Source organism: Styela clava, chromosome 10 (assembly GCF_964204865.1).
Source record: "Styela clava chromosome 10, kaStyClav1.hap1.2, whole genome shotgun sequence".
Classification (NCBI taxonomy): Eukaryota; Metazoa; Chordata; class Ascidiacea; order Stolidobranchia; family Styelidae; genus Styela; species Styela clava.
Window position 1 is genome coordinate 17,496,585 of NC_135259.1, and position 20,197 is coordinate 17,516,781.

Consider the following 20,197-nt stretch of genomic DNA (forward strand, 5'->3'; position numbering starts at 1 on the left):
GTATTCAAGAAAATATATTATGAAACTTAATTAAACCTTTTTAGGCATTTTAATTTGAGGTATCATAAAATAGCGTTTCATTATCATCTCTAAAACGCTGGGTATTACATTACATTGCCTGCCTAGAAGCGCGCATCCATTTTACAACGTACTTATTTTTGTTACTAAAGTGTCACTAATAGTGATATAAGACGTAACTTGTGACGACGCATTTAAAATAAAAGTCTTTTTCAACTTATATTTTATTCACAGGATGACAAATTGTGTGAAAAGATGGTATAAATTATGAATACAGCAAAACCAGCAGAGTCGTTGCATGATAAAAAAAAATCCATTCCCCAGCGCGCGCCATTGTTTATTTTTTGAGGCTTGCTTAATATAGAAGCTGTGAAAAAGTTTAATAAATGTTTACTTTTCCTATGATTAAAAATGATCACATACGCACGTTATTTATTAACGGTGAATAATCATTTATGGCTCTATGTAATGCCAGGACATAACACCAATATCCACCAAAGAGAAATCATAACACACACGCGTCCCAGTACACGTTTGGTAATTTGTCCTTGAGAATAGGATTTCAAAAAAAAAAAACTTGCATACTAGTTGGCACCTGGCAGGTATTTTTGAGTGGGCGTAGAACAATCATGACAAAATATACAGAAATGATTGTTCTGTTTGTTACACCTGTCGCTTATACTAATAAATCAGTCTCGCTCCACAAAGGTATATATATTACATATCACATTTCCGCGATCTGATGTAAGCCGCCCTGCGCTATCCGTCTTTACATGTAAGAATGCGTCGGATCAAACAAAAGTTACATTTACAAGTTACAAGTTTTCCCAAAATTTCACGACCCTGCTCATATTTCTCCAGTTCTGTATGGAATATGTATCACACTATAATTATAGTTAAATAAGAAATAAAAACATAGATATCAACTAATAAAGTATATCCCAGAATGACGTCATATTACTCAAAGCCCAAGTTCATAAACCATATTCCCAATGCTGAAAGTTCAATGGGTAAAATTTAGCGTGTCCGGGTCTGGGCTAAGATACCAAATTAAAACTCACCCGGTTTACCAAGACCAGATCGAGATGATCCGTCTCTAGTTAGGTGTATTTAAAACTCTCTGGAAACATGTTGATGGCGTTTGTGTATCAAACTTTTTTCAAACATTGTGCACCGAAAGTTTGAACAACGCTTCTTCGCAGCTTCACTATGAACAGGGCTCTGTACTGTCGACCGCTGACTAATAAAGGCGGAACTATTTATACCAGGAATGCAATCTTTTCGGTTCGACATTGTCAGCCCAATTCATTAAACTCGGAATGATGGGGTGAATAGAGCATTTGGCAAGAGACTTTAGTCTGCCACGCCAAGATAGTTAGTTAGAGCAATCGCAAACTTTCTGGGAATCGTTTTTACAATAACATTTCATTCTATCTAAGACTCTGAGTCAGGCCTGCACAACTCAAATTACCACGAGGGCCACAAGCATAAATCTGAAGGCTCGGCGGGCCGCAAACTTTGCTACATACATATTCCACAAGATGAACTACAAACCAAAATAATATTGTGGAACAGTTAAATTTAATGAACCACTTTCATTACTGGGTTTCTTAAAAATATGAAATCTTATTTTCTTGAGTAAAAACAAGGCACAGTATTTTTGCACATGAGATGGCAAATATGTATTTAGTGGTTCCTCTACTTAGAAAACCCACCCTCCATTTTCAATATTTCTTTTTTATTAGAATTAGGTATTTCATGTTGCAGTATAAACTGACTGCAGGAAAATATTTTACTCAGGTTCAGTGTTGTAAAATCGTCCCAAATATATATATAACAATTTATTTAGTCCTATCTACCATTATTGGATATTTCCATTGTAGGCTGGACGAACAATCCGTTTAGTAGCTATAGTTAATAATGGGGTTAATAATAGTTTTCTAATATGCACTAATGGGTGTGAGATTGTATATTGATATTGTTTTAAGCGTGATTCAATTTGAATACTGAGATATCTAAATCAGGGTTTTCCAAACTGGGGGGCGAAGGGTCGAGCGACAAATTTTAGGGGTCGCTAAGGGCACACCAATTTCACACAAAGTTCGATATTTATTGAAACTAGTGCAAAACATAAATCTCACGATTTCGATTATGATCGAAGTAGCGGCGCGCTTGCGTAACAATGCCGCCTTTGATTGTTAGACGATTAATGCGACGTTAATCGTGCGATTAATGCGACGTTCAACATTCAAAATGCTGAACGTAGCAGAAATTTCTGTTCAAATGAACATTTAGTTAGATTGCGCTCATGAAATATCGATTTGCATAAAATATGAAAATAATGAAGGTACGCAGCCACCCTCATTCTCCAGTTGACCATAAAATTAATATTTGAGAATTCATCAAATACACTTCTTTGAAGTTTCGAACTTATGCAAGTTTCAAATTGCCTCAAAAACCGTGACCAGTAACTTAAAACTAATGTCCTTTATTATATCTAGTTGACTACTATTTACACGCTTATTTTCAAATTCAAATTTTTTCTTTCTTTTCATTCGGTTCATATCAGCTAAAATTTTCTGAATTGTTAAGTAGAGATTTTACACCATTTTGTACGTGGGCAGACGGCTGGCTATTCATCACTAACATATTAAAATTTCAGTTGTCTTCAAATATAGTACTTAGTTATAATCCGGAATGCATTGATGATTATTTAATCTCTTTGATAAATAGATAGGTTGAATAACGTGGGCCAATGTTTGAGGTATACCTTAAATTAAATCGTGCAATTCAAATGCCTCTATCAGTCTATCTGTATACAACGCTCTTTGAGCAAAAGCGTCGCGTTCTGTTTATTACAATGAAATTTGATCCGCTTCCTTCAGTACACAAAAGAGTCCTTTTGCCGCTATGACAACCTGAAACAAACTGTCACGGCATAGCTGATAAAATAGATCCCACTTAACGACAGCAATGGCCCAACCCTAACCTGGTACACATACTACGTTCTGGTGTCTGCCATATTTGTTCACATACTTCGGTAGTACCCATAATATATCCACCAAGCGTGGGAAAATCATAAAGCATTCGCGTCACACAACACAATTTGTCCCTGAAAAAATATTAAGAATACAAAAGGGGAAAGCACATTTGCATACTAGTTGGCGTCTAGCAGACAATAAACAATCTATGAGTGGGCGTAGAACAAAGAACTCTGTGTGTGTAGTAATGACAAAATAATTTTATTGTTCATTAAACCTGTCGCTTAAATCAATGAATCAATCCAGGTCTGATTAATGCGACGGCCTGAAATATAAAGTGGACAAAATTACATTTCCGCTTCAGTGTATAGATCTCTGATGCAAGCCGCCGTAACACTGACCGTCTTTACATGTAAGAAGGCGTCAAACAAAGTTATATTTCCCAACAATTTTAAAATCTTAATAAATTGAAAAGCGCACTATTTTGATGGTCACATTTCCTACGTATGATGGAAGAGCGAGATTGGAGCATGCTTTATGTATCAGGATGAGTTACAAGGCCTGTTTAGTTCTAATTTACATTCCAACAATCGATAAAGCCAATGAACATACAACAGGGGATGTCGCTCGACATATTGTATGAACGCAATCCTACATCGCATCTGCCACGTTTTTTTGTTACAACTGGGGCTGAGCATTTCATATCAAATATTTGAATCGAAAAGTAACTTATTCGGATCGGTTCAGAAGAAAATTGAATTATCGCCATCTTGTTTTTTATTTGGTCGCCAAAGGTCGAGGTGATTTCTTCATTTTTTAGTATTGCAGTCATATTTCTACAATGCAATTCTGGCATATGACTCTTTTCTTCCTATAGAGTTATTGAAGAAACATGTTTTTATGACGTGTGAACGCTCAGCAAACTGTCTAGGTGATGTTTTCTAAGTTTTAAGTAATTTATGTGCACAGAGAACCCATCACAATAAAAAAGTCACATAAAATATCATGAATATATCTTCCAAGTATTCGAGATTAGATTCGAAAAAAATATATTCTATTTTTTCCAATGGATTATCCTATGGGTTCTGGGTAATATTACATAGACATAAATGGATCCTAATATATCCCAATAAAATTATAAAACATGTCACCTTGTAATCCCCAAAACAAAATTAGGTAGTAAAACGGGGACTTTTATAAGAAAACTCACCGGAGGATTGTCAAATCAAGAACACCGGGGTGATAATTCAACCAGAGCAAAACAAGAATTTATTTGTTAGAATACGTTTACTGATGCCATCTTGGTTCAAATGGGTGCAAAAATGTATAGGTGACGCTCAACTTATTTTTTCAATTCAATCCCACATTGCGCTTGTCGGGAACTTCTTATTACGATCTGAAACACGACGCTCATTGTGCGTTGCGGTGACCCATATTCCAACGGCCCCTCGTTCATTGCTTCGTTTTTGCGTTTTTGAAAAATAGCTATAAGAGCAGAAGTCGCGAACGTAATGACGTAATTCATTTGCCCGATGCTTATTATTAACAAAATAATTGTGCATTGTCAATGTAATAATTGTCCAAATATTATTCTTAGCAACTTCTTAGTAACCAGAGTCAACGCATGATAACAAGAGAATAATTTACTGATAAATTTACAACAAACTTGGTTGACATTGGGCAATAAACATTCCAATAAATCTGGGAAATTCCCGTTCAATGTCATGCATGTTCTTGAACTGCTTAAAATATGGGCGAAAAAATTAAGACAATATTAATCGGGTTTGAGTGGTCATTTGTTCAGACTGTATAAAATACCGATAAAACTAGCCTTCGAAAAACTTGCCAACATGTAAAATCGTAGTAACATTTCCAATAATATTACCGACCAGGAAAGAAATATGCCATTTGAAGTTATCTTTGAAAAATTGGTGAATTTTAAACGGTGAACAACGCAAAGCTGAATATATTCACAATATTAGCAATGCTCTGAATAACAATTACAAATTGACAATGACATTTATTTCCACGAAATATTCTATACTGCGCCTTGTATAGAAGGTTAGTGTAAACAACTGCTTTAACATATTTGAAAACATAACAGTTCGGAACGCAGGATAAATTCTGATTAATTATACATTCGCCTACCAAATAAGCAGTGTCCACACAGTATTTTCATTCAGTTGTCGAAGTACGGCGACAGTTGATTACTGGCACAACGCCTCATTCCGAACTTGTCATGAAATGATTCCTGCAATATGTTTACCAGATGGCGTAAGTATTTTTGGTACCGAGAGAATAGGTGAATGAACTCGGTCCGTCATTGCTCATTTACATACTAGTATGGCGCCAGGCAGGTACAGACGGGTAACTAAACTTGGGAGTGAAATTGGGACTTTAAAAGAAAATTCCCCGGACTATTATCAAATTAGGAACACCGGGGCGATAATTGAACCACGGAAGAAAACGGCTTTTCATATGTATTACTATAAGTTTGCCAGGGCTTCTTAGTTCGAATTCACATTTGAACAATCACGAAAGAACTAATTTGTAACAGATAATGTCACTAATTGTTTCAATTTTATTTCATTTGCGCTGGTTACGATCTCCTTGATTCGATTTGGAACGAGCAGACGATTACTGTGGGTCGCGATGGCCAATGTTTTCGCTTCGCCCCGCTGCATTGCGCTGTGATTGAGTTTCTAAAATATAGCTGCAAAAAGAAAAGTCGCGATCGTAATGACGTAATCCATTTGCCCGCTACTTTTCGATATTATTAGCACAACTTCTTTGAGCACTGTACAGTATGGAACTATACGTAAATATTACGTAAAGATATTTCGAATCTATTTTTATAGTTACAATTTTTAGCGCTCCAGAAGTGTGTGTACCAATCTGGAGTAACTAATTTTGTTCGCCTATTTTACATCGATTTTTGTAAAGGGACTGAAGCCTATGGGCAAGAGGGATATTCACTTGGCTAACACAGACAGTCCCCAAACTCGAACTAAAATTAGGAAAATCGGAATAAAATTATGGCCTAACCCTAACCTGGTACACACACAACGGAAGTACCCAATTGTTAGCTATTGCCAATAAAATAACGAGATGCTGATGGGGGTTATCCACGCTTTGAGCATCTGACCATTGATAGAAAATTGGCAAATTTCGAACGAAAAAATCTAAGGATAATCACAATATTAGCAATGCTCTAAACACTAATCACCAACATATTGAAAATGACTTTAAGTTTTATCACGAAACATCAAACATCAAATAAACTAATAAAGTATCAAGTTATGCAAGACTTAATGACTTAACGTTTGATCATGAAATATTCAATATAACGTCACACAAAGTATGAGGTAATTATTCGAAAACAAAATAATTAAGAACTTGAGATTAATTCTCGTTAACAGTACATTAGCCATTCGTGCAGTGTCAACACAAATTCGATTGCTTATATACCGGTACGTAGGTATACCGTGTTCCTATGTCTGGATTTGGGCAAAACTATTTGCTCAAGAGGCCTGGTATGATTCAATGGTAACTGACATATGCAAATAAAAGAGGATGTATGTTTTGTGTATGTTTATTTGCACCAAAAATGTAGCAGTATCAGTATCAGAATTCCATTGATTGAACACATAATATAATAAGATAATGATTTATACTTGGTTTGTTGAAAACTAAATAAAAGTCTCAATATCTGAAAGTCTGAATATCATCTTTATTTTTCTACAAGTACAGTAGATGTATAACACTAAGGTAACAGTTGCACAAAGCGTGGGAAATAATAATTGAGGGAATCCTTTTCCCTTCATTGTGCCCCCCATCAAAATAACACCCCCGCCGGCGCTCAGAATATGGAAATTAGTAATTATCAAGTTGGGTTGGGATTAGGAATGAAGATTGCGCTGGAAATTCAAATTTTTAAATCATTTCTGGCCCAAATCCCAACTGGATAAATACTAATTTGGTATTTAAAAGCGTGGGGCGGTGTTTACTCAATTCTCACATTGCATTGGTGGCGGTGACTTTGTACATAACATTGGAAATCTCGGCTTAATAATTAGGAAATACCGAGGGCACGGATATTGAGAATAAACTTTGTCGACTCTTAAGAAATGCTGGATAGAATGTCAATTTCTTACTTCTGCAAAATGAATAGGCCTTCAAGTTAACGTTGTTCACGGCGAGCATATCACGCGGAAAAACACGTAATTTAAACCGATAAATAAGAGTCTCGCGCTACTATCGCCATTTGAGGACGCCGTTATCTCGTGGTCCATGTTTGATTTCGGCAATCATTGCGGTCAGAAAGCAGAAGTCGCGGTTATGCTGGCGACAGATATCTTGCACGATAGCTTTTATTGAAAAAACATTTTCGGGTGCTACTTTAGCGTGAAGTCTACCGCAACATGTAGCCTACTCAGGTGCGACCTGAAGTATACCAAATACTGTAGGGATTATAGAGCGGTAGACCTCACGCTAAAGCAGCACCCAATTTCGTGGTGCCGAGATCACAAACACAAATTTGATCAAGGCTAAAAAACCTTACACACAACCTTACACAAACGAATAAAAATGGCGTACAATTGATTGTCATTAACGTTTCACCTCGCAACATTAAGTTAGTAATAAATACAAAAGTAATTTGGCTTGTTTCAAAAACAGCAATTCGAGCATAGAACCTACGATAAATAGTTGCCCACTGGTTCGGCATTTATTTATTCAAACTTTAGAGTACACTTAGGAACAACGATACCAATTCAACTATGTCCTATATCGTGTCTATATGTAGAATTGATTTCAAACTATTGACTTAGAACTAGAAGCCTGGGATTCACTAACTTCGCCCGCCATTCGAGTGACTGAATTCTCAAATCAAACATTATAGGGTGAATAAAGTAATGCTACGAAAAATTTGTTGCTTTATTTAAACTCAGGCTCGAATAGACAAAGTTTATTTTATTTCGCGTAGTGGCCAAACATGCCCCCCCCCCCAAAAAAAAAAAAAAAACATGATCAAGCTGCCCCCGCCACTAATGCAGAAATTTGAGGTTCGAAAAAAATACCCCCGCCACGTTGGAAAATAACAAATTAGTAATTACCCGGTTGGAGTTAGGGTTAAGAATGATTTTCATCGCAATCTGCATTTGTACAAAAGAGCCGCGTTGCGTAATAATACAGTTAACTTGAATTAATTTTGCTCTTTATCTGAAGGTTAGACAGACATATTGCCACGTGAGCTAAGATATATGCCGTAATAGATTGTAACTGACAAGCGTACCATCAGAAGATATATACATATTAAGTTAAATGTTTGATTGATAAATTAAAAACTATAATCTGTATTTATTACCTTGTTGCTTGCTATTTACTAATCATCAATCACAGTCATTTTTCAAATTCAAATTAGCGAAGATTGAGCATCTCTATGGTGGCCCATCGTTGTCACGCGTAAAATTGAAAATAAAAATAAAAAATAAAATAAAAAACCGAAAATAAAAAAATTGTTGTAAAAAAACATAAAAATAATTAAGAAAAAAATGAAAAAAAAAATTTAAATTAAAAAAAAATAAATAAATAAAAACGAAAAAAAAACAAAAAAAAAAAATTAAAAAAAAAAAAAAATAAAAAAAAAAAAATTGAATAAAAAGAAAATAAAAAGGTTGACAACGATGGTCCGCTTCGTGGCCCATCGTTGTCACGCGTTTTTATTTTTAGAAAATTTGCTTCTGCTTGGGACCAACGATGTCAGGCATAATCCTACGCGCACAAATGTGTTCTCTGGGTTTCAAACTCACTACTGATTTTCTTGAGCAATATTCAATATGAAAATGTTCTATAAATTCTCCATGCTACAAGTTCAACAAGAAGTAATATATTTATAATAATGATAAGAGAATATAGAATTGAATACGAAAATTCGGAAAATTTGTTTTTACGTGTATAAGGTAATTTAATTGGAGAATGCTGCTTAACTACTGCACCATATTTCAATCCATACCATGATCCTAGTAGAATATAGTGAGTCGAGGTATGGATTGAAATAAATGGTTGAGCACGGGCGATTTATCATTTGTCTGGATCGGTACGTTACGGCTGTACGGTATGGGGCAGGCGCAGAGAGTGTTTCAGTAGACTATATTCTACGAGACTATCCGTATCTCCCATTCTTTCACGAGTGATTGCATGGGTACCGGTACGGTCAGACGGTACCGTACCGGCATCGCACGAGTGTCTGAGCAGTTAAGCAGCATTTTCCAATTAAATTACCTTCTACACGTAAAAACAAATTTTCGTATCCAATTCTATATTCTCTTATCATTATTATAAATATATTGCTTGTGGTTGAACTTGTAGCATGGAGAATTTATAGAACATTTTCATGTTGAATTTATTGGATATTGCTCATGAAAATCAGTAGTGAGTTAGAAACCCAGGAAACACATTTGTGCGTGTAGGATTAAGCCTGACAACGTTGGTCCCAAGCAGCATCAAATTTTTCAAAAATAAAAACGCGTGACAACGATGGGCCACGAGGCGGACCATTGTTGTCAACCTTTTTATTTTCTTTTTATCCAATTTTTTTTTTCAATTTTTTTTTTTTTTTTAATTTTAATTTTTTTTTTAATTTTTTTTTTTGTTTTATTTTTCAATATTTTTTTTAATTTCAATTTTTTTTTATTTTTTTTTCAATTATTTTTATGTTTTTTTACAACTATTTTTTTATTTTCGCTTTTTCATTTTATTTCTTCATTTTTTTTTAAATTTTACACGTGACAACGATGGGCCACCATACATCTCCTTCAACCAAAACTGCGGTAAATCAGCCAATCTTACGAAAATTCTTTTTAGCTGAACAAACGATTTTAACATGAGCGATGATTGTTGCCATCCTTTTATAGGCAGATATTTCGCAATTCAACTACCAGCCCGGGCAAAAACACCTGACAAATTTGGGGGAAATTCCTTGCGTGCGCACCCCGTACAATTTCTTCCTTTTTTACCTTATACGGTATACTTCCGGACGAATGCAGTATCTGTGTGCAATTATCTGCATATTAAGTACTCAATCGTTTTTGTGTATGACCTTATTACCAATCAGTCGATCACGAGCTATTTTGAAGATTTCAATCGATCGCGGTCGAAAGCAGGTTGGCCACCCTGCTCTATATGATAGTTTTTGAACCCAATTCGAGAAGTGCATGAATTATAATTAAAATGGTTGGCTATTCGATGTCGAATATTTGAGTACTACACTTCAGCTTTAGCTTGTATAGGCTATCTTAATTGAAATTAGCATTAGGTAATTTACCCGAGTGATTCGAGAGTCTTGCTACACACCAACACAAATATATTTCTGTAACGTTATGAACTTATGTCTGACCAAGTCCAGACTTCCTCCAGACATAGTTCAACTATAACAAAAAAGCAGTTGCATGCATATTTAAACAATCAGTGTTAAACTAAGGGAATTAACTTAAAATCGTTAATGAGCCTCCAATAACACCAGGCTAGTTCCACGGCCATAAAAGATATTGGCATAGATGTTTTTCGTCCCTCTTCATCAACACATATTACACACGCCGTTTCCCAAAAATCTTGGAACTAAAATCGTTTTGTTCTAACCATTTGAACAATCGCTCTACCGATAAATGTTTAATGGATAGTCCAAAGATTATAGCAAGGATTATCGTGTGCCTTGAGTATGAGTATGGCTATAGACAAGAAGTCACTAAGACGCTGTTGGTTACTGTACTCGGTTGTTTAATTGAAGTGCGATGGGGTTTATTTTAGCTCAAATCGCATGTGGAGTGTCACAGAATAAACTGTAATAATGATACAGTGGTAACCAGAGAAATTATGTGGGGTTAACGGTTGGTATTTGAAATGAGCAAATAGACATATTGTTTACGCCACCAAACTAACCTCTAAAAGGTAGAAAAACCCATACTGTGCAGAATTTTGTGACGTATTTACTATCTGAAGTGAAATGAAATTATATCTTCAAATACGATTTGGTTAGCTTGTGTAGGCACGTGTTTATTTTTGAAAATGCAATTTTTAAATGAAAATATTCTAAATTACTTGCAAATACAGTATAACCCAAATATGACATATCTATGACTTCATCTATCACTGGAGTGTGACTGTGGAGTAGAAGAAAAAAAAAATCCGCCCAAAATTGATTCAAATTGAAAAACAAAGAGAAGTTGAACCAGATGCGCCGTTTGATCTGAAGTATACTACAGACCCCATTTCTATCGAACTTAGAATTGCGCAATCCCGTTGCAATCCCACTCCGTTCATGGTACTGGTATAAATTTTGGGGTAATTCCCGGGGCAAGAAATCGCAGACAGCACGTGTACCCAGATAACCCTCCTAACAATGAAAAGCATTGCTTTCTCGTGTTTAAGTCGCTCTCTTGTTATTTAGCGTTAAGAAATTTAATCCCCAACTACTTGCAATAACTTACATATCAGTCCGTTTTTGGTGCATGACGTATGTTACGAAATAAGATTGTTATGTATGCGAACCCTATTTCCGTATAGAATGGATTCGTAAAAGCTTATTATTTGCCATATCTACAAAATATTTTATTGACACATTAATGTATTACCATTGTCCTATTTTATTACGTGCCATCAACTGCACACGAAGTGTACCTATGGGTCGTTTTGTTAATATGTTGTTGTTAGTATTATTATTGTTATTATTTTTCTTGCTGCTACTATTGTCCAGATAAACTTGCTTATCACTTAAACTACTTGATCAATTGCTTTGAAATTTTCAGCGGTTACGAAAGTTACAAGTAAAATATAGGGCTCCCATACATCATGTTCCACGCTTTGGAAACGTAATGTCTCAACTGCGCGAGAATGGTCTTTAATGCGAAAATTGGTCTGGTAGTATTGCACAATGGCGCAGTTGAGCAACGTGAGGGAACCTTGTTTACAATTCAAATAAAAGTGCTACAATACATCATGTTGAAGTGTTGCCTTGAGTTTGAAAAAAAACAGCGAAATTTTGGAGGAGATATGGATCTCATGAGACTCAAAGAAAATTTAGAATAAAGTAACAGCCCTCTAACGGCTTTTGTTTAACAGAACGATTGCTATATTACATCGTGTATAATAAGTAATCCCGGAAAGGCAATACATCATGAGTGTGAAGCAATCGCAAAAATAAATCCCAAAATCGAAAACAAAGTTTTTTGCCGCGATGCAAACTTGCCAGGAAAACAGTTTCATGCATACAGGATTTAAAACTGTCGATATAACATGTTGTATGTATACATAAATACCACACTAAAGCCATAATTTTCAAACCAAGTTCTTAATAAATTTGTATGTGGGTATGTTTTAATTTAATAAGTTTATTTATGGTTTCGGTAGGTTTTTGTACCCTTTAGTACAAAAATTTGAAAAATGAAATATCAACAGGTTTTAAGGAAACTACGCCGCAAAAATATAATTTGACTCGCTCATAACCAAGTATAGTAATTTATGAATATTTGCCACACTAACGATGTCACCTAATTCCTGAAATACGTACAGTTGTGAGATCTGAAAACAGACCACAGTTGCGCAATAATGTAAGGTGCAGTTGTTTCAAATATCCATGGTCATTTCCTTGGAAATTCACCAGGTATAGGGTCTCGGTACGGAGCTGAATAATTTTCCCTCGTGTGAGCCAGTTCATCTTTGTGTCTAACGTAACCTCAATATACAATGAAAATCAAGTATAGCGTTAACAATATTTAATGTTCTGTTTCAATTTTTGAAATATTGTATCAATTTTGTGCGTGTCGTACCAGTTTTTAAATTTCAAGATACCGGATTCTACGGATAACATCATTAATTCTTCGGCATTCCACTCAGCTAAACCAGTAATCAGTAATCAGTAATTTATTTTATCACCAAGAAATACACACTGTACATACAGAACGAGATAAGAAAAGAGAGAAAAATAATGCAATTCAGGGTGAAACGGGACGCGATAAACCAGCATTGGTTATCGAGCAGCGACACCTATGAATAGTCTACATTGGGTCATACAAGATTAAAAATCGAACTAAATATAGTATACTAAAGTGCGGAGTCGGACGCCAAAATACTGACATTGGCAGAAATATGTTTAAAAATACCTGATATTTCCGGACTCACTAAGCGAACGACTCCGAACGCCGACTGGCAGATAACCATAGAAATCATTGAATTACAAAAATGTAAATACACAACTGTTCAATAGGACGGTTCATGCAGAATTTAAGTCAATAAATTACATAAATTTAAAGTCACAACAGCACAATAGCCTACTATGATAAGGCAGGAAAGCATTAAAATAATTGTAGAATTTTAAATTTGTCATTATTCGAAACCCGGTAGCTTTTATACTGGGTATGTAAAGTTGTGAAGTATCTGGTATTTTACTCAATTTCAGATTCTGTAATAACATATAGCTAGCTGTATGATAGGTACACATGCCACTAAGTGGTGAAGCCCATTTTCACACGTACTTTTATAAATATTAGGCAAGGTATGGTATCTGATCGTATACTATATCGCAGTCCCGTTAAATAATATGTGGTCGTTGTCTCATGTGCATACTCTGATATTAGTACCATTATTTGTACACAACCCGCCTCACACAAAAAAAAGTATCGCCATTTAGGTTAATTTTTGGGCAAGTTTACTTATGAAGATTTCCCAATATAATGACTTAAAAATATAAAGAGCATGGGTAGAACGTTTCAAATCAACCACGGACGAATTACGGACTGTTTGGCTTCGAGCGATATTAAGAACCACACGAGCTCGAAAATCAGTCCAAATTTGAAAATGCACAACAGAGGTAATAACGCACCACGAATCATGTTTTTGCCCACGCGCGTTTATTTTCGAGCACACAGTTTTTTCGTTATATCGTGGTCCTCGATGTTTCGTGGCTTTTTTACTTCGTGAACGCACTTTCGTACGGAAGATTGATCTATATGTCAACAACCAGATGCTATTGTTTGTTTTCGATAGGAAAGACTAACGGTACTGTAAAAGATACTCTTGTACTTCGGTTTAGCTTTCGGGCCCAGTCCATATATTTGGGCATTGCTGTCTTGTTCGTGATCACACAGTTTTCTTGGCTTTTTACTTTGTGTATACTCACTCTTTCGTGCGGAAGAATATATCGTTGCAACTTACTACGCCGTGACAAGCTAACCGCGTCTAGAGTAGGGACAATGTAATAAAACAAGCGCCATTAGCATAGGTCATATCATACAGATAAAAATGAACCAATATATTCAAATAAATATAATTTACTTATAACGAAAACATGTCGAAGGTCTTCCACTCACATTGGTATGAATAAGGAGTCGTACTTTTAATTTCCAAGAGTAAATGTCGAATATTTAATTACACTGAAGACGGGTTAGCTCTCATATCGTGATTGTTGCGACGGAAAAACGAGAGAAATAGCTTGTTCGATTTCGGGTGATCGTCTGCGCGTCCCCCCCCCCCCCCTTTTCGACCAGCGAATTGAATATTTATTATTATTTGTTTCAGTCTCGTAAATAAACCTATTCGCGTCCGTAACGACATATTCTACGGCGAAATCCTTTCTTATTGAATATATATAGTAAAACAAAACACTCATTTTTGCTTTTGAGCTTATGATCGGCATTTCGTTTGACAAAGGTGCTATTTAAAATATAGTAATTATTGTCGCTGAAGTAAAACTAAATAAGCTTATGTCACATTTTTCCGAATTTGTTTTGATTTTCAGCTTAATATGAAACGGGTGCCATCGTTGGGTCTGGATTTAAAACATTTATCAGCCTAGTTTTTATTTTAGGTAGTGCTCATGTCCATTCTTGTACACATCTAAAAATTACAAAAATGTGATTTTCTCAAAACCTTGAAAATGTGACACAAGCTAATTGAGTTTCACTGCGACGATATGGCCCATCCAGTAAGTAATGAGTACCCTCAATTCAAAAGAATAAAATAACTTAGGGCGAGTCATATGATACACCACTGATCACTTTGGGCCTCATTGCCTCATAACAGGGGTCGGCAAACTGCGACCTGCGGGCCAAATGCTGCCTGTGAACCAATTTCTCTTTTAATGCACAAAAACGGAAAATTAAAATATTATTATTTGCCCACGGATGCATGTCGTAACAATGGCTAATGTGTGGTGTTTGTTTTGTAGTAATTGGCAAAATTATCTGCTAGTTTAATGTGGCATTGTTTGTTCATAGGCGGTAATTATTGCAATGTGCATATTTGGTAAAGTAGTACATAAAGTTTGCCAATCACTGCCTAATACTAACCGCGAGATATCCGGAGGGACAATAAACTTTGGTCGCGGTATGAGCAAATATTCTTATTTCTCTCCATTGTCCTAAATTTAAAAAATCAAACGCCCTATGTGTGAAGTGAGAATGTATCATTTTCCAAATCCAATCCCTGTTTTTATAACCAGTATAAACAGCCATATAAAAGCCATAAGAGTTCCCATAAATACGTCGCAGCCTGCGAGATAAAGTCTCTTTTTGGAAATGAGCCAAGCAAATACAAGATGTGATGCTGATATCGCTGACTCCGACCACACACACAAATGTACGGCGGTTACGAATGCGATATCTGGGTCGTGCTTAAAAGGCGTTTGGATTATAGCGCTTTCTTGGTGTAATGGCGTGGGTGTAGGCCAATGAATGTCAAAGTTTGTTATTGGACACGTAGTGGACATAACGATCGTTTCAATATTATTTTGTTGTTGTTCTTATTGTTGTTCTTAGTGTCCTTGTTCTTTGACACGTTTTGAAGAAATCGCTTTTCTCTTCGAATACTGGACCAATTGCTTTGGAATTTTCAGTGGTTGAAGATAAAATTTTTCTCCAGAAGGCTATTACTTTTTTTCGCTATGACGTCATCAAAATCATTGCCATTGGGTGGCGCTAGCTCTTTTGGTCCAAAACAGACATCGCAACAATAATTTTAATCAATCTTAACATAGATGAGACTATCAGTACAATATATTATAATTCACTGTCATCAAAATAAACCCAGGGATTTGAAACTGACGCGCAATTCGAGAATAAATCCCCTCGTACTTACAATATATACATTATACAGGGTGTCCATAAAATCCCTTTACAATTTCAATTTTGTTATGAAGTCAGTTATCAATATATCTTAACCAGGTTTGTTGTTTTCAGTCAGTAATTGTTAAAGTATTTTCATTTAATACATCTGCGAGGGCCAAAACAAGATAGGGTATCGATAAATTCCCTTTGCAATTTTTAAAGATTTCAAGACTTCATGGACACCCTTTATAATTTTTCGGTACTCCCGAAGTATGTGTACCAGATTAGGGTTAGGCTTTTATTTTATTCCGATTTTCCTTATTTTAGTTCTATTACGAGTGTGGGGACTGTCTGTGTTAGCCAAGTGAATATCCCCCTGACCATAAGTTTCAGTCCCTTTACGCAATTTGATCTAAATAGGCGAACAAAATTAGGTACCTCCATATTAGTACACATACTTCTGGAGCGCCAATTTTTCAACCCTAATTAATTTTCAACAACCTTATTTGGGACAAAATGGCATATGCTTATAATCACGATCTTGTTATTAGCTCCCACCACGGCACTAACCTTTGTGGTTAGAGTTCAAAGCGTCACAAAGTGAGCTAATAACAAAAGAATACGAGCATATCGGTCGGTGACCGAAGACTTATCGATCGAAACTGCGGTTTCGATTCATGACTCTATAATGACACCGCGTGTCCCATCACTAATTAATTATTAACTCGCTAATTATACGACATAACTCATTCAAAATCAATAGGCTTCTGGTCTGAGATATGATGAATGCACATTCAACCACGCCTTTGTGAGATATCGCGTGCATCTAACAGACAGACAGACAGACAAACAGACAAATACCTATCAACATACTTACCGATCTAAAGATCGATAAGTAATAATAGATAATACAGTTTTCAATGGGCATGGTTAAGATGTAATTATTTGAAGTATGTGTAAAAATATGGCAGGGGGTATACTCACTTGGCCAACACGAACAGTCCCCGAACTCGTAATAGAACTAAAATAAGGAAAATCGTTATAAAATTATGGCCTGACCCTAACCCGGTACACATACAACGGGAGTACCCATTAAACAAAACAACCCAGGAAAAACGTACACATTATTTTTGATACTGCGAATAGCTGCAAGCCAACACTAAGATCAACATACTGCTTAGGTATTAAAAAGCACGGGAGATAAACGAAAAAGCCATAAACTAACGTCTTCTAAACGCATTATACTTCTACACATTAGAATCCACACTATACTTCAAAACCCATTAGCAACCGACATATAAAATATTGCTTATTAAGAGCCTTGTTCGGAGCAGAGGTGTACTAGGCTCCAATAAAACACATTGTGCAATACAGATATACAAAAAAAATTTTGCCGAAATTCTCAATGTCTGTATGAATGACATGATAGTTTTGCAAATTTTTGGTAACAGCGCCCAAAACTCTTCGAATGTTGTGAAACCCAAGTATGTGAAGTACGTGAATCGATTTTCACCAGTTCAAATAATAATTGATGTGCGTGGCTGCATCGTTCCACTGTTTGTCGTGTCAAAGATTCGGTTACGAAATGTGCCCTTGTATTTATTAAAACGTAGATGGAATAGGTATGAGAATCCAAATTGTGTTGACATTTATCTCAGTAATATTATTCTTACTTCAACCAATGGAACAAAACGTTGTTTTAACTGAAGCTCAGAAATAGGCACTAAGATTAAATTATTCTCGACGGCGTAGGTAAGAAATATCCCAAATTTTGACCTGGGGTCCTATTGCACAACGGTTTGATTAGCTTATTTCTAACAACGGCAAAGTGGGTCGGAACTGGCCCTCGATCTATAAATCATAGACAACTTCATTCAACGTGTCGATCAACAATTAATTTCATTATTGGATACGAGTGAAACAATATACAATATTCATCGTTAAGAAAACCATACCTTGACCTTTTAGATCTTCAAGATTCAATCGATCTTCAAGTTCTGGACAGATTTGGATTCAATTCCGTTGTTGTTGGTGTTATTTAACGAATGTCTGAATAAAATATGAAAGGAGGTAAATATCCCGGATATAATTCTAATGGAAATTTCATTCGACAAGGAAGTACATTAAGCCCAGTGATGATAAATTGCATAGAAGGTTGGCGTATTAGGTTTAGTTATGTTCATAGTAAGATGGATACTTCAAGTTTAAAACCTCATTCGCCAACCACCAGTGCTCGCCCAGTATGTAATAAACCGGGTAGATACATTCTGGCCATATATAACTGTGACTTCTTTCCAAAAATCTTGATCGAAAGTTTGAAGTTCAATTCATAACTTCATAAGACCCATATATTCTTTAATCATAAACGTGAAAATTGCCAATCGTGTTGTGACGAAAAGGCCATCATAATCAGTGTTGGGATTTTAACTTTTAAGAACGGGTTCTCGTTTGTATCAAACTCACTGAGAACGGGTTACCTCCTTTTCAGAAAGTCATGCCGAACTTACGACTTGTAACTAATAACTATACGTCATATTTACTATTGTATGCCACTACGTAAGCTACATCAACATGACACACTCTTAATAAATCTAACACATAACTTCAGAGAGCCTAATATAATATTAGTCGTTAGCTCAAGAACGGGTTCGCTTTAATCACACCATTCGATATAGCACAACATTCCAAGAACGGGTTCGCGCGAATCTACTGAATCCCACCGCTGGCCAAAACGACAAGTAACAGGAGGATGTGCCGTTCGGCTACCAATTGTGCTCACGGTTTTATTCGAGTGGAGATGTAATGATAATGGGAATACAAACTGTAAATTTGTAGATTTGAACATTATGCTTGAGAATTGCACTTGTGCATTACTGCGTACACGGGGGCATAATTTTTATAATATATTTGATATGTGAACATCATCGTAAAGACTTTATAATATTTTATGAAAGTCAACTAACGCTAAATATCGAGTCTTCAACTCAGAGATATTTCATTGACTCCTTACACCCGAGGCCGATCCCCTCTCGGACACAATGAAGCTTTATTAAAACATGTTTCATTTTACCTCCGCGTTTGGAAAAGTTAAATATCTCTGAGGAAAGCCCATTCAATCTTCACTGACGGCAAATAATCGCAAAACCCACGCTTTGTTGAATTGGGCACGTAGCGTAGTCTGCGACCTTCGTTCTACATTCTATCAAGAGTAGCAAACAGAAAGAAATATGATATTTTGCACAAAGACTTGAGGAATTCGGGGTTCAGAAGTTTGTAGATTTCGTGGGAAAGAACGTAAAATTCGATGTGAAATACCAACGGTTGCAAACATAATCGGCCGTAAAGCATTTTCACTCCCAAGCTCTAGCGCACACACAACATCGGCTCATGTTAAAATCATGGTCTCAATTTCTAATTTTCTCGATTGTGCTTGAACCGCGAATCGATAGAGCGAGACTTGGTAACATAAACAAGTATGTGCGCTTAGATCAGACCTTTCCTTTCCGTCGCTTATAAAACATAACCGGTACCGACCGTGTTACAATATACAAAAACTGAAATTACTATATAAATTAACTACCAGTTGGGGTTACACGAAATGTGACATAATTACGAATTTGTTGTGATAAACGATTCCTGAGCTAGTACAGTCGGTAATAATCCACATATTACCTGCGAACCACGAATTCGGTCAATCACTCTGTACGTGATTAGGGCACTATATTTTTGTGCGGCATTCCACACAATCTTTCAACAACGCGATAATAACCACTATCACGAATGGGAAGTTATGTTTTGGTAATAATCGAACTCTTTCCGCGTTGGCATAGTAACAGTTTGAGATTTGAACACAACAGCTTAATATAACGCAAGAATATACATAACGTCGATTCATTTTACGTTGAACGTATCTTCCAGTCTATAGCAATGACATATCATTGATATTATATAACGTAAACAAGCATCCTAAATTTTTAAGTAATAATTACCTTACTTGGTACTGGTTTACTTGCATTGGATTCCAGTCTTCGTTGATATTGCCTTTTCTTCGCTTGACCGGTGCATTGAGGAACTCACAACGTAGACCGACGCGGAAAACTG

At 35.9% G+C, this 20,197-nt stretch overlaps 1 protein-coding gene across 3 annotated transcripts in view; it reads right to left on the minus strand.

Annotated features, from left to right (window-relative positions):
- The window catches only part of LOC144428111 (uncharacterized), a 38,552-nt gene extending 18,355 nt beyond the window's left edge, over positions 1 to 20,197 (minus strand). Inside the window, exons 1-2 of one of the 3 annotated variants that reach the window (XM_078116824.1) lie at positions 20,086 to 20,197; positions 18,052 to 18,145 (exon numbers count right to left, since the gene is read on the minus strand). The gene's annotated coding sequence lies outside the window, so the exon portion shown is untranslated. Of the gene's footprint in view, positions 1 to 8,364; positions 8,439 to 18,051; positions 18,146 to 20,085 lie in introns of those variants that run through there. The other 2 variants (XM_078116823.1, XM_078116822.1) reach the window with 2 other exon arrangements.